General features: G+C 42.1%; 1 protein-coding gene across 2 annotated transcripts in view; it reads right to left on the bottom strand.

Annotated features, from left to right (window-relative positions):
* The window catches only part of LOC135539866 (SAP domain-containing ribonucleoprotein-like), a 64,642-nt gene that overhangs the window by 18,735 nt on the left and 30,359 nt on the right, over positions 1 to 15,548 (bottom strand). The window lies entirely within an intron of this gene.

Consider the following 15,548-nt stretch of genomic DNA (forward strand, 5'->3'; position numbering starts at 1 on the left):
GCTACAAGCCGAGGGCCGGACTGTTCGAATGTTCATTGAAAAAATTTTAAATGACGCATATAGTCTAGTGAACCTAATTGAACCTACTGAAAACCTAACAAATATATTCCAATATGATCAGATAAATAAAGCAATATTTTCTTATGGCTCTGTCAGTAATCTTTAATTTTCAACAGACACAAAAGACAAATTTCCTTTATATAAAAATCCCCATAACATGAACATTAAATGAAAGAAACCGGTATTCAAGGCACCATCAGTAGCCTATATTTTCTATTTTAGCAAAAGTGGGCTAAATTTACTTCAAAGAAAAAAACAATAATAGCAATTTTCTATCATCCACTCAACTGAAATATTTTTAAAATATAATTGGATTGAAATACAATAAAATAAAGTGCAAAAATCTATTAATCAAAAACAACACTTTGTTTAAGGAGAAGTAACATGCAGTGAAAACAAATATTAAACTTTAACTTTTAAACTTGAACTGAGTAAAAACTCTAAATATGTGATTGCACAGTAATGTTCACTTGTTTGAGGTTGAGGGTGATACTTGGTGGTGTCCCATCTTTTCCACAAGTTCATCAATGTTCGGGGTAAGGCTCTGAGCTGAGGAAATCCTCAGAATTGAGTGGAGGTGTTCAGCAGTAAGTCGACTTCTGTGTGATGTTTTGTTCAGGTTCATCAAAGAAAAAGTTGTTCACACAGGTATGTGCTGCCAAATATAGACAACGTTTGAGCAGCCTGGATGCTGCAGGGCATTGTGTCGGGGAGGAAACGGGCGAACTCCGCAGCACCCACTGCCGCATATTTTGCCCTCAGTGCATCATTGCATTGGAGGTCAATCAACTCCATTTGGAGGTTTGGTGGTGAGCTTTCCACGTCAACAGCAAATGGGTTACCGAGCAGTTCCAACCTGCTTTTTTGTGCTTCAAAGTCAGCAAATCGGCGTCGAAAGTCAGCGGCAAGCATACCTATTTTATCAGCCAACTGTGCGCTCGGGAACGCACTGGTAGAGAGCTTCTCTTTCATGGTCTGGCAGCTGGGAAAGTGGCTCAAATTTTCTTTCCGCATCTGCGTCTCCCACAGAGTCAGTTTGGTTTTAAATGCCTTCACTGTACTGTACATATCAGAGATGACATGATCCCGACCCTGCAGCTGCAAGTTCATTGCATTCAGATGACTCGTAATGTCACACAGAAAAGCCATTTCACACAGAAACATTTCGTCTCGGAGTTGTGTTGTGTCTTTCCCTTTGCTGTCCAAGAACAGACAAATCTCCTCACGAAGCTCGAAACATCTTTGAAGCACCTTTCCCTGGCTTAGCATCGCACCTCTGTGTGATAAGGCAAATCACCATGCTCCGTTTCTAACTCCGTCAGAAATGCCTTGAACTGGCGGTGATTCAAACCTTTGGCTCTGATAAAGTTAACTGTGCGCGTGATGATGCTCATTACATGCTCCATTTTCAAGGCTTTACCGCACAACGCTTCCTGGTGTATGATACAATGATAAGCTGTCAGCTCACCTGTCGCATTTTCCTCTTGCATCTTTTCCCGTATCTTCGCCACCAGTCCGCTCCTGTGTCCACACATCGCAGGTGCTCCGTCGGTTGTCAAACCCACGAGTTTTCCCAAGGCAGCTCCATCTCATTTACACATCTTGACACCTCTTCATACAAATCATGCCCCGTAGTTTGCCATGCATAGGACGTAAAGCCAAAAACTCCTCTGTCACGCTTAGGCTGGAGTCCACTCCGCGGATGAAAATTGACAACTGGGCAATGTCAGAAATGTCGGTGCTCTCATCCACAGCCAAGGAATATGCAATGAAATCTTTTCCCTTTTTCACAAGCTGCTCTTTTAGATTGATGGACAACTGGTCTACTCTCTCGGCAATGGTGTTTCTGCTCAGACTCACATTTAAAAAGAGTTGCCTTTTTTCTGGGCAAACTTCGTCACAAACTTTAATCATGCAGTTTTTGATGAAATCCCCCTGTCGAGATTTGAGGCCTCGTTTTAATTCCTCTGCCTTTTGTAGCCTTTGTTCCATGTCCATATTCTTGTTTTTGTCCGCGTGTTTCGTTTCATAATGTCGTCTCAGATTATACTCTTTCAGTACCGCCACACTTTCTCCACACAGAAGACACACAGGTTTTCCAGCTACCTCCGTGAACATATACTCCGACTCCCACCTTGTTTGAAACCCCGGTTCTCAGTGTCCACCTTCCGTTTTGCCATTTTTGATGGGTATCTGAAAGTTAATTTTACTGTGATGCTGACGACTGCTGTGCCAATAAATATTGAAATGAAGCACATTTTCACCGTTGCATTGTGGGAAATGTAGTATTGGTGCGTGTAAAAGATCTGCGGGCTGCCGGCTTGCTGCGGTCTGCGGGCCGGTTCTAATAATAAATCAAGATCATCCCAGGGGCCGTAAAAAACCTTCTCGCGGGCCGGATGTGGCCCGCGGGCCTTGACTCTGACATATGTGCCATAGAGGTTAAGCACATTTTTACTCCTGAACTTATTTAGGCTTTCCATAACAAAAGGGTTGAATACTTATTGACTCAAGACATTTCAGCTTTTAATTTTTAATTAAATGTGTAAAAACATAATACCCCATTGTGTCAAAAGTCGAAATATGTGTAGATCAGTGACACAAAATCTAAATTTAATCCATTTTAAATTCAGACTAACAACAAAATGTGGAAAAACTCAGGTGGAAAAAGTAAACTACAGTTCATTTCTGAAGGCACTGTAGTTGAAAATATTGACCAACTAATCAACTTGGCATTTAACCATCTTGCTGCTCAACTATGCAATTAGTGAGTGCAGGTTGTTTTTCTCAAACATACATTTAACACTGTTTGGACTTAGGTGACCCAAAAAAACACTTAGGCAGCCCACCCAAGGATTTCAATGGCAGAAAAATCCCTGTAGTGTACTCAGCAGTGACTACTTGGGAGCTAGCCATCATTAGCTTGGAGCCCTGTATTAGCATTAGCAGAAGTAAATTAGAGCGCTCTTACAAGACACATCACAACAAGAGTGGTCTGAACACAAGAGTGGAGAACCAATATTTTTATTAAAAGAATAGTTACATTTAGGCCATGTTGTTGACCCAGAGATCCAATTAAAAGAACACACGGTCAGATAGCAAAATAAAATAATTCAAATTCCAGTTGCTTGGTAATGACAAAAACAAAATCTCAACGTAAGCCACTGTAACCGATTGTTTCTTCAAGCCTCTTTACCTTATAAATTGTTATCTTTCTCTCTCCAGCTAATCCACCTCTACCTTCTCACTTCTCTCCCTAACACCAGCTGCCAGCACCAATAATACTTTCTTAATTAGTCGTTTAAACAATCATGTTAGTCCATGCACGCCTCCCCAAACACAGCCAGGTCCACAGGCGGGTCACTGCCCCCGATCCCCGGGGACCCCTCATTAGAGACACCACCCCTCCTCTCCAGGTCGAAATGGAACGCTTCGCATGGGGCCGAGGTGGAGTAATGAGGCTTCGGCCATAACCAAGTCCGCAAGGAAATGAGACTTGGATAATGAAAAGGCAGTGGGGGTGAGGTATCACTGGTAACTAAAGCTCTCCTAGCCCTAACCACGCATACCTCAGGGACATGGCTTCTTTGGGCAATTACATAATGCTGGAGAACATCCTGCTGTACCATGGCGTGCGAGCAGGGGAGAGGGAAAGAAGGGCAGTTTTGGGTTGATAATCCATTCAGGAACAGGGATTATAAAGTCTGAAACTGACTGAAATTATAGATCTGTATGAGGAAATTAATCATCACCAGTTACTACTAAATCACAGTAACATAATTACCAGAGGGCTATCATTAGCCTTTTACTTCGCTTAAAACGACCGTACTAACTTTCAAATTGGTTGTTTTACAAATGTAAAACATTAGTGAATGTGATGTAATATGACAGTAAATGACAGCAAAGCAAATGAGGGTGCTGGTAGAGATAATTTAATAGATGATTCAATAGCAACAGCAGATTAAATTTTCATGCAGACCGCAATTGAGTAATCGTGTATGAAGGCCTTACCAAACAAGAAAACTTAAGGACCCAGTGCAATCAAAAGCATGATTTTCCTGTGTTTTACATATTCCCACACTGAGGTTAGAAAAATACTGTGAAATTCATAGTGCCATTTTAGTGTAAGAACTGTTATAAATGACCACCTAAAATTTCAGCCTGTTTTGGTGGGAAAGAGTTGGTCATCACCAGGCGGTAAATTAGTTAAAGCATAGAAATGTGAGTTATAAATCTGTCACTTATTGAACGCAAGTCTAAGAAACACTAGAGCTGTTCAATGTGCGATATTTCTATCTGTCCCGTTTGGATTTTTTTTCTTTCCGTTTTGTACACCAGCTTCAAACAACTGAAAATACAAATGATTTTGAAAATATATTTCACAGCAGTTTAGATGGTACACTATACTTGTTTACTCTGTCACAAACTGAATTTAGGCAAACTATTTGATTTTTAGCAACCAGGAAATGGCATTGCGATTTCCGCATAGTGCATCTTTAAAGCCAGACTCAGTCCTAAATAAAATGTAACTTTTTTCTGGCTTAATATATATCTCTAAATGTATAAATGAAAGATGAATTTGCCATTTGGATCACTTCAAAGTGATACCAATAAAGGTCTGACTAATTATAAGTACAGCAGCTTTGTTTACAAATTGATTTCTCCAGGTAATTTAATGCATAGGCCTATTGATCATTTCTCTTCCGCACTTTCTCTGTCCCTCTGATCCATGTATGACTACAGCAACACATCAACAATACATATCTAGCTACATGTACGTATATCCTTCTCAATACAAATAAAACTCAAATGAGAGTTGAATGATACAGAATAAACTTGTAACTTAGCTGACAAATGCATGTCGTAATGGTTAAAAATGGTTAAAAAACGCTTAAGCGACTGGGAGGTCCGTGGGGCGACGCACAATTGGCCTAGCATCGTCCGGGTTAGGGAGGGCTTGGCCAGTAGGGATGTCCTTGTCTCATCGGGCACCAGCAACTCCTGTGGCGGGCCGGGCGCAGTGCGCGCTAACCAAGGTTGTCAGGTGCACGGTGTTTCCTCCGACACATTGGTGCAGCTGGCTTCCGGGTTGGATGCGCGCTGTGTTAAGAAGTAGTGCGGCTTGGTTGGGTATCGGAGGACGCATGACTTTCAACCTTCGTCTCTCCCGAGTCCGTACGGGAGTTGTAGCGATGAGACAAGATAGTAGCTACTAAAACAATTGGATACCACGAAATTGGGGAGAAAAAGGGGTTACATTTAATATTATTGGCTCTTGGCTGTCAGTCCGTCTACCTGTCTGTGCGACAGGTGACAATACGCAGGAGCACAGATTGGTGGGTCTGTCATTACAAAGTTGCTTTGATGTTGCTAGCTTGAGCTTCTAAATGAAAACTGGAATTGTGGGTGATTTTCATTCAGCAAGGGATTGAGAATATTTTCCTAGACAAACACTTGCTAGTTCGACCACATTTCCGACTTCTTAGCACGGCCAGTGCCAGCAGCATGCTAGACACTATGGATAATCACAAAGCCAGCTCTATCTACTGATATGCAGTGAAGAAAACTAGCTAGAAACAGATCGATCGACACGCATTGCTTGCAAATGTGCATAGCCTACCGGTGGGTGATTAAGCCAACAGCCAAATAAACTTTCATGCACTTGCAAACTTTGCTGGAGTTGATAGCTGGCTAATTGTTTTCCTCTTGGATGTGGAGTTTACTATTGTAACCTTTTGATGGTGAATTTATTCAACCTTATATTTGCTGAGGGTGGACTTTTCCAGGCAAGTGTTTACACTGCAAGAAATCAAGCAGATAATGGTACTACTGTTGCACTGAAGTAGGTGGCCTATATCGTTGAACTTGTCTACTAAATTAAAATAAAATTTTACTGCTGTAACATTAATAGCTGACTCCACATGTAAATTGTAATTTTTATACAGTAGAGTAACCTACATGCTCGTTTTAGGCTACAAGCAAACCAGAACACAGATGTCTGATTGATACTGACTGATCGAAGGGTGGTTGGCCCAGCGGCCGCTATGAGAACTCACGTTATGATGTCTCGCCTGAGTTTATTTTGTCGCCCCAACCGTTTGATATTTCATAATCGTAAATGAGACTTACTGAGTCTGGCTTTATAGACCAATAAGAAAGAGAGTTCCAAACAGCTAGTTTTCAGTTTTCCCCCTCCCCACTCAGACCACGTCCAGACAATCCTAGAAAAAGTCTTGCTTGAGAAATTGCTCTTCATAAGAAGTGATTTGTTTCTTTTTGAAGATTTTGACTGAAAACAATCACAGTAACATACTTAATTGTTACCCATAAAAGGATTTGATATTTCGATATTGAGATAGAAATGGCTGCATTGGGCCTTTAAATGGTTAACCAATTAAAACAAGAATAAACAAACCCTGTTTAAAAAAAGCTCCTCTCATGTCCTTGTGTAGCTGCAAAGTGGGTTAGCTGGCAGAGGCCTGCCACAATGACATCATACAAAGAGGGTGCACTGGGAAGAGGAACCAATGACCTGACCCGAGGGTCAGTTCCTAAATTTAGGAAACCATGCGTACTCTCCCAACCTTGTAAATCCCATGTGCACTTCTCACAGTGTTCAGGCTTTGCCTTATCCCATTAATTGTTTAATTTTTTATAAATACATATAAATTCTTTGTCAGTGGGCGGTCTTGATATAAGCTTACTGACACATAAAATATATAGCCTATGGCTCTAATATGACCATACAAGTAGTAGCTTGACAACTCAAATTTAGAAAGATTGGAATTTATAATTTTCATCCATTTATTTAAAATTAGAACCATACATGGCCTCCTTTTCTAAATGGAATACACACTTCAAATAGGAACACTGAACAACCTCCTTCACTGCTGTCTTTCTAAAAGGGTTGAAATGGAAACCTTGAGGAAAGGCGAGGCCATAAACTTGGAGCACGAGAGAAATTGGGCGTGGGGCAAGTGGTTTAAAGATGTGGGGGTGCTCTCCTAACAATGGGGGAACACAGTTAATACCCCGGCCACTCGAATGGACACAATCTGGAGGAGTGAGGCTGTGCAGGCCTCTGTGTGGAAGGAGCTCTTGATTTAGTTACACAGCTGAAACAAGAGCCTTTCACTTGCAAACAATGGACTGCTTTTCTGAGGGCTAGTGCTGGACAAGTGAGGAGCAAATTATGTGTGTGTGTGTGTGTGTGTGTGTGTGTGTGTGTGTGTGTGTGTGTGTGTGTGTGTGTGTGTGTGTGTGTGTGTTAAAAGAAATCATCTACTGCTGAAGTACTTTACGAGAGCCTGCTTTAAACAGAGAGAGGCCTAAGTGCGTAAGTCTCCATGGGAATCTTAGCTTGTTAGGGGGGCCTTTTCTCCCTCCCTCTAGCTCTCCCCCGCTGTATTCCTGGACCAATGCAATTGTTTATTTTCGCCTATTGAGGTTGCTCCATTCACTGGATTTCACATTTAACCAGCTCAATTGGAGTGAGAAAGCACTTATTCGGAGGAAAGAAATGTAGCATTCCATTGAGAGAACAGTAAGGCTGTAGCAGCAATAATTTATTTATTTAAAAAGAAAAGAGTTCAACTGACTGTGAGGGAACAACGTCAATCACATCAAGAGGGTGATTGCATCAAAATCTTATCTGAGCAGATGAGAATGGACAGCGTAGGAGCACATCACCTTGACGTTACAGAGCAAAGCTGTTTCAACAAAGCACAAAGAGTCCACAAAGGTCCTGTAGAATAGAGCACAGAGCCCTGAAGATGAGAAGTTCATTCTCCCTGCTCTGTTAACTGAACCTCAGTCCTGACAGAACAATGCTGTGCTCTGCTGCCCCTAGAGCCTGCTCCCATGTGTTACTGTTGTCGCCTTCTCTTCCCAGCCTGGACTGGCCTTGCCTAGCCACCCTGGCACAATAGCTCTGAGGTGGATGAGCAAGATCTTCTCTCCAGGTGGCTGGCTGGTCGCAGTGACAGACCCCTTCTCTGTAACAATCACCGTGGCTGCCAAGGCCTTTCTCCATCCTGTCACTAGCCATTATCCCTGACCAGCGAGAGCCTCTCAAGGACAATCAAACAGGATAGTGGATTCGAGTGGGGGGGGGGGGGGGGGGCATTGACCAAAATCTGATGTACACCCCTCCCCTCACAGCGCAAGCCTCATAGCAGGAGGGACGACAACACAAAAGATAAAGGAAGGAGTCAAATGAGTCAGAGGGGTGAGGTAAGGGTTAAGTCAGGTTCACTGATTACCTCCAGTCAAGGTAAATAAAAAATGTAAAAAAAGATTTGCAAATTGACAGATCGACTGTCCAACGGTGACAGTGTTCTCAATAGCATGACTACATTCTACTAACGACAGCCATATCTTCACAACACATAAGTTACAATCCCTGAACAGATCAATTGACAGAGATACCACCATCTCCCATAAGGTGATAAAGACCACACTATAAAAGCTACTGTATGTGTGTAACTTAAGAATAAAGTTCATTACAGAAAATGTGGTGTACCAAAAAAGAAAACGCCTCAACTCGACATTTTGAACTTTTCACTTATCTTTTAACTAATAAATATATGTTACCTATGCCCTGCCACTTAATCTAAATACTTTTCTTGAATAACCAGACATAACTAGACATGAAATAACTAGACATGAATAACTAGACATTGATTAAGCAAATTATTTATTATGAGAAAAACACTTATTGTATGTACAGTGCATTCGGAAAGTATTCAGACTCCTTGACCTTTTCCACATTTTAATGCCTTATTCTAAAATGGGTTGGAAAAAAATAAAAATAGCAATCTACACACAATACCCCATAATGACAAAGTAAAAACAGGTATTTAGACATTTTTGCAAATGGAAGAAGAACCACCAAGACTCTTCCTAGAGCTGGCCACCTGGCCAAACTGAGCAATCGGGGGAAAAGGGCTTTGGTCAGGGAGGTGACCAAGAACCCGATGGTCACTCTGACAGAGCTCCAGAGTTCCTATGTTGAGATGGGAGAACGTTCCAAAAGGACAACCATCTCTGCAGCACTCCACCAAATCAGGCCTTTACAGTAGAGTGGCCAGACGGAAGCAACTCCTTAGTAAAAGGCACATGACAGCCCGCTTGGAGATGCCAAGAGGCATCTAAAGGAGTCAGACCATGAGAAACAAGATTATTTGGTCTGATGAAACCAAGACTGAACTCTTTGGCCTGAATGCCAGGCGTCAAATCTGGAAGAAATCTGGCACCATCCCTACGGTGAAGTATGGTGGTGGCAGCATCATGCTGTGTGGATGTTTTTCAGCGGCAGGGACTGAGAGACTTGTCAGAATTGAGGGAAAGATGAACGGAGCAAAGAGAGATCCTTGATGAAAACCTGCTCCAGAATGCTAAGGACCTCAGACTTGGACTTCGGGACAAGTCTCTGAATGTCCTTGAGAGGCCAAGCCAGAGGCCGGACTTGAACCCAATCTAACATCTCTGGAGAGAACTGAAAGTAGCTGTGCAGTGATGCTCACCATCCAACGTGACAGAGCTTGAGAGGATCTGCAGAGTAGAATCGGAGAAACTCCCCAAATACAGGTGTACCAAGCGCATAGTGTCATACCCAAGATGACACGAGGCTGTAATCGCTGCCAAATTTGCTTCAACAAAGTATTGAGTAAAGGGTCTGAATACTTACACAATGTAATATTTAATTAGATTTTTAATATATTTGCAAAAATAAAACATTTTTGCTTTGTCATTATGGTGTATTGTGTGTAGATTGATGACGTTAAAAAAATCCATTTAATTCATTTTAGAATAAGGCTGTAACATATTTTTGTTGTTAAAAAAAGTCAAGGGGTCTGAATACTTTACGAATACACTGTATGTGTAGTTAGCGATGTTCTCCCTTTGTTTGATTATGGATCACCGTTTAAAGAAAGAAACATTTGGTTGCTTGACGTAACACCGGTTCTATGATCATGTGAGTGAGGTCTCTCACGATGGGTAAGTGATTCAAGGAAGCTCCAATCACACATCTGTTGTAGACAGACACGAGCGACGGCGAAGTTGGAAGCCCCCAATCTTTTATAAGGCTCAGTCATCCCCTACTAGCTTCACTTTCCAAGTATATGTTTTCTTCCTTACGCAAAGCGTGAAGATAAACGTCGTGAAAGACTTCACTCATTATCATAGAACGGGGTTACGTCAAGTAACCCAAAGGTTTATTTCAAAATACTTGTTTGATCTCTTTTACGATAGGGATATAGCCAACTCCCGTAGTTCTCATATACCACTCCGAAGCCAGGTTGTCTAGACAGAATCAACCACCAGAAGTCCCGACACTAAGCACCGTATGCTCTAAAGAGGGGGTTCCCCAACATGGCGCATTACAGATCTCGAACAGAGATGCCTTTAAACAATGCTCATGACGCAGCCAAACCTCCAGTGGAATGAGCTCTCAGGCCCTCTGAAGGTGGTAAATCCTTGCTATTATAGGCCACTATAATAGCATCCACTATCCAATGGGATAAGAGCCGGCGAGAACTGGGCCTCCCTGCGTGGGGAGGTGCCCAAGAGACAAAGAGCTGGTCGCTCTTTCTAAGGGCTCTTGTCCTGTCCATGTAGATGCTCCACAAGCGGTGGAGACGCCATTCCACCAAAAAGGAAAAAGGCGGTGGGTGAAAGGCTGACAGCTCCAAAGTGAGTTTATTGTAAGTACTACTTACTTTAGGCACAAAAGCGGGGTTAGGTTGTCGGGTAACATTGGACAACCCAGGGGCAAAGTGCAGGCATGAGTGGTGGACAGACAGTGCGTGCAGCTCTCCCACTCGCTATGCGGATGTAATGGCTAAAAGTAAAGCAGTTTTAAATGAGATAAGTCTCACTTCCCCGCCTCAAGCACAATAGATAGGTCCCAGGATGGGACTTGCTTCTTGGATAGCGGGTGAAAGCGACGCCACCCTTCATAAAATGTCAAATAAGGGGGTCTCTCGCCTCTGTACCGTAATTTAAGTTTATATAGCAGGCAGAGATGGTCCCACAGAAAGCAATATACCTCTGAAAATGAGTACAGAAAGGGAGTAACCCGTTTCCGCTCGCATCATCTCTCAAACACACACCACTCGTTGTCATTAAGTGAGTGTGTAGAAGGACCCTAGCGCTCTGAAAAGTCTCCACAACACAGAGCGGTAGGCCTGTCACAGTAAAGGGCAACTTCATCACTTTTTAACCTCATTTTCATTATCTCCAGCACAATATCAGGTCAACATGTGTGAAAATGTCATGTTCTGTAGAAGAAAAAAAGGTAAAAAGTTGATAACATTAAAAATATATATATATCTTTTTTTAAACAGTGATTTTCAAAACACAGATTCGGGGTAACGTGGGGAGAAAGCAAATACTCTCCCTTGGGCTAGAACTCAATGCAGGTTTTGAAAAAAAATCTATTTTTTCATTTTAATCCTAACCTGTGATTTCACAGAGAAGCATTTTCTTAAAGACCTTTCTTATCTTTTTAACTACAGATCATATAAACACGCTGCGTTCATTAATGTAGACACTTGTTTGGTGCTGGAGATGAATATAAGGTTGAAAAATGGCAGAGCTGCCCTTCAAGATTCACCCTCCCACAGGCCAGGCACAAAGAGCCAGCATGTACAGACGAGGACGGAAAATCTCTGTTTGCTTGGGTCAATAGATCCATGCATAACGGTAACTGCCAGGGCTGGTCGTTCCCTCACTATGGAGGGTGTGGGAAGAATCAGACGGGGGGGGGGGCGTAAAGACGCACCCATGGCAATGGGTGTGCCATCACGTCCACCCATAGTGGCGCATCGTCGCTTGCCAGTGTAAAGAACAGTGAGCAGTGTGCGTTTAACTTCTTGAAACTCCCCATCCCGGATCCGGGTTTGTGACTAAAGCCTCAGGCTCATTAGCATAACGCAACGTTAACGATTTCTGAAAATCGCAAATAAAATGAAAATAATGCGTCTGCTCTCAAGCTTAGCCTTTTCTTAACAACACTGTCATCTCAGATTTTCAAAATATGCTTTTGAACCATAGAAATTGACTAATTTGTGTAAGAGTATGCAAAGCTAGCATAGCATTTTGAGTAGCATGTAGCACGCAACATTTTCACAAAAACCAGATAACCAAATAAATAAAATCCTTTACCTTTGAAGAGCTTTTGATGTTTTCAATGAGGAGACTCTCAGTTACATACCAAATGCGCAGTGTTTCCTGAAAGCGTCTGTGTGTAGGAGAAATCGTTCCGTTTTCTACATTGCGTCTGGCTACCGAAACGAACCGAAAATTCAGTCACCTACAACGTAAAACTTTTTCCGGATTAACTACATAATATCGACCGAAACATGGCAAACGTTGTTTGGAATCAGTCCTCAAGGTGTTTTTTCACATATCTCTTCATTGACATGCAGTTCGTGGAAGCTTGCTTTCCTCTCTGTATCGCATGGAAAAATACTGGCAGGTGACTTTTGCGCACCAATTTCGGCGCAGGACACCGGGTGGACACGTGGTAAATGTGGTCTCTTATGGTCAATCTTCCAATGATCTGCCCACAAATACGTCACAATGCTGCAGACACCTTGGGGAAACGACAGAAAGGGTTGACTCACTCCTCTTGCATTCACAGCCATATAAGGAGACCATGGAAAACAGAGCCTCAAAAATCCTTGTCATTTCCTGGATGCCATCTCATCTTGGTTTTGCCTGAAGCTCACGTTCTAGGGGACGCACAGAGAATATCTTTGTATTTCTGGACACGTCAGAGTGTTTTCTTTCGAACGGTAGCAATTATATGCATAGTCGAGCATCTTTTTGTGACAAAATATCTTGTTTAAAACGGGAACGTTTTTCATCCAAAAATGAAATAGCGCCCCCATAGATGTAAGAGGTTAAGCACAATGCCAAAAGATCTACGGACGCCTGTTCGTATTTCTCCCATATTTGGGCCACTACAAAAGAGGTGAGGTTCCCACTACCCGTACAAGTGATTCCCTCTGGACAACAAATCTGCTTCTGTATTCATTATGCCTTTCTGTGTGACCGTATGCCCCAGACTGAACACGAAGAGGTATAGGCGGAATGACGTGACTCGCCTCTCTGATTGGGTGGCCCGGAAATAAACATTATTTATTCTGATATTCTGTTCTGTGTGGGCACCAAACAGCTCTTTATCGGATTGATCCTGAGACCAAGCTCTGTGAGGTAGATGGTAAGGATAGTCGTGTCTCTAATTGCTTGTTCCTGTTTGCAGGTACAGAGCAGGTAGTCTATATACATTACACAGAGATTCTGAGCCCCCTGCACCTCAGTGGGTTCAATGCCACCTCCACACATTGTTGAAAATCTGAGGGGCTAGTAATAGTCCAAATGGACCAGTGAGATACTTATAGGCCATGACCTGAAAATAAGCGTCCTGCAGATCGACAGAAGTGAAAGAATCGCCTTGACGAATGGAGTGAGACAGCACATTGTGCGTAAGCATACGGAACATGAACTTTTATCAGATGGCTGTTGAGGACCCGTAGGTCCGAGACAGGGCTAACTAGTAATTCTAGGAATTTGGTGCTTGGCCCAGTACAGGGACTGCAGTAGCTATAACTCTGGGAGAGAAGGTTCTGTCAGCTAGGTTGTATGTGTACTACTCAAAGCCCGACTTTTGGTTCCATACAGCTCAGTGGGATAAACACCTAGCTAGCTAGCTAAACAATGAACCATAATCCCAACTCATAACGTTACTACCCTGCATGACTCTACAGGTAGCCAAGCAACCAGGCTCAATGTTAGCTAGCTAATATTAGGCTATAACTAGCAATGGCTCTGAGGTACGAATAATATTATTACACAGATCATACATGTAACGTTAGCTAGTGAGCTAGGCAGCTAACGTTACCTCTCTAGCTAACAGTACACTAACTTGAAATGAAAACGACTGACAAAATTAGAAACTTGTTATATATCTGAAAATGTAGCTAGCTCTCTTACCCATATACATGGATTGACGATTCACCTTCTCTGTCACGGATGCCATGGTTGCTCTTAGTTTGAAGATGTATTCCAGAGACAGGTGTTTTATACAACAGCTTTTTGTGGGTTCTCTTTTAGACTCTGATTGCAAATATGAAGACGAACGCAATAATTTTCTCCATCTCCTTAGCTATCAGACTTTAATTCCACTGATTTCAAAACTTGGGCCTCCAGAAAGTGGAGAGCAACACTTATGCAGTTTTACTACGTGAAATCTTTAAAAAAAGCCGCTTTAGAAAGGATTACCTACACATACTGACCAGATCATATTATATACAGAAGTGTGCTATACGGCAGACCAATCCTAACCCATCTCTCGGCATGTCCAGCCCACTCATTATCTCAGCCAATCATGGCTAGCGGGAAGGTTGCTGACTTTTTCCATGGATAAACAAACTAGGCTCATAATTGAATGACGTCTGTAAATACAAATACAAGTTTGTTATTAAGGCACATGAAAGTTCACATGTTCCAGAAGGCATTTCTACAAAAAAAAATGCATTTTGATAAAATAAAACAGTTTGCGTTCAAATGGCTCTCCTGTGAAGTAGTGACGCGTGACATATGCCTAGCTTCCTGGGTCTACTTTAAAAAATATATTTATTTATTTAATTAATATGCATAAATAGAGAAAATCAGAAGGGGGGGGAAATACTTTTCCACAGTACTGTATGTATACATCATTGTCAACATCAATTGTACCTTTATTAAGTATCAGCCAAATGTGGTTAGTACCTTTTTTAATTTCATTCAGTGCTAAATCCTGCTTATGCCAAATTATGATTACACCGGAGTCCCGACCCTGTTTAATGTTTTTATGTTTGATTGATGGTAGTAAACCTTCTCTGTAGCTTTAGGGACACGGAGTATCAATGCCTCCACAACACCATGTTTCGAGAAGGATTATGATGTCCTGTCCCTTGACGTATTCAAAAAAATTCTGGATTTGCTCTTTTAGAACAAAAATACGAACAGTATAGGCCCTGGATATTCCAAGAGCTGATAGTTAATAATCTCATTCATAATAAGTGATATTCACTGGTTTGAGTAAAGTACATTGATAGTTCATATAAGGCAATCAAATCAATTTAAATAATTAAATTAGGCTCTAATCTATGGGTTTCACATGACTGGGAATAAAGGTACGTCTCTGCTGGTCACAGATACCTTAAAAAAAATGGTAAGGGCGTGGATCAGAAAACCAGTCAGTATCTGGTGTGATCACCATTTGCCTCATGCAGCGAGATACATCTCCTTTGCGTAGAGTTGATCAAGCGGCCTGTTGAATGTTGGCCCACTCCTCTTCAATGGCTGTGCGAAGTTGGAACACGCTGTCCTACATATCGATCCAGAGCATCCCAAACATGCTCAATGGGTGACATGTCTGGTCAGTATTAAGGCAATGGAAGAACTGTGACATTTTTAGCTTCCAGGAACTGTGTAAA

Source organism: Oncorhynchus masou, chromosome 5 (assembly GCF_036934945.1).
Source record: "Oncorhynchus masou masou isolate Uvic2021 chromosome 5, UVic_Omas_1.1, whole genome shotgun sequence".
Classification (NCBI taxonomy): Eukaryota; Metazoa; Chordata; class Actinopteri; order Salmoniformes; family Salmonidae; genus Oncorhynchus; species Oncorhynchus masou.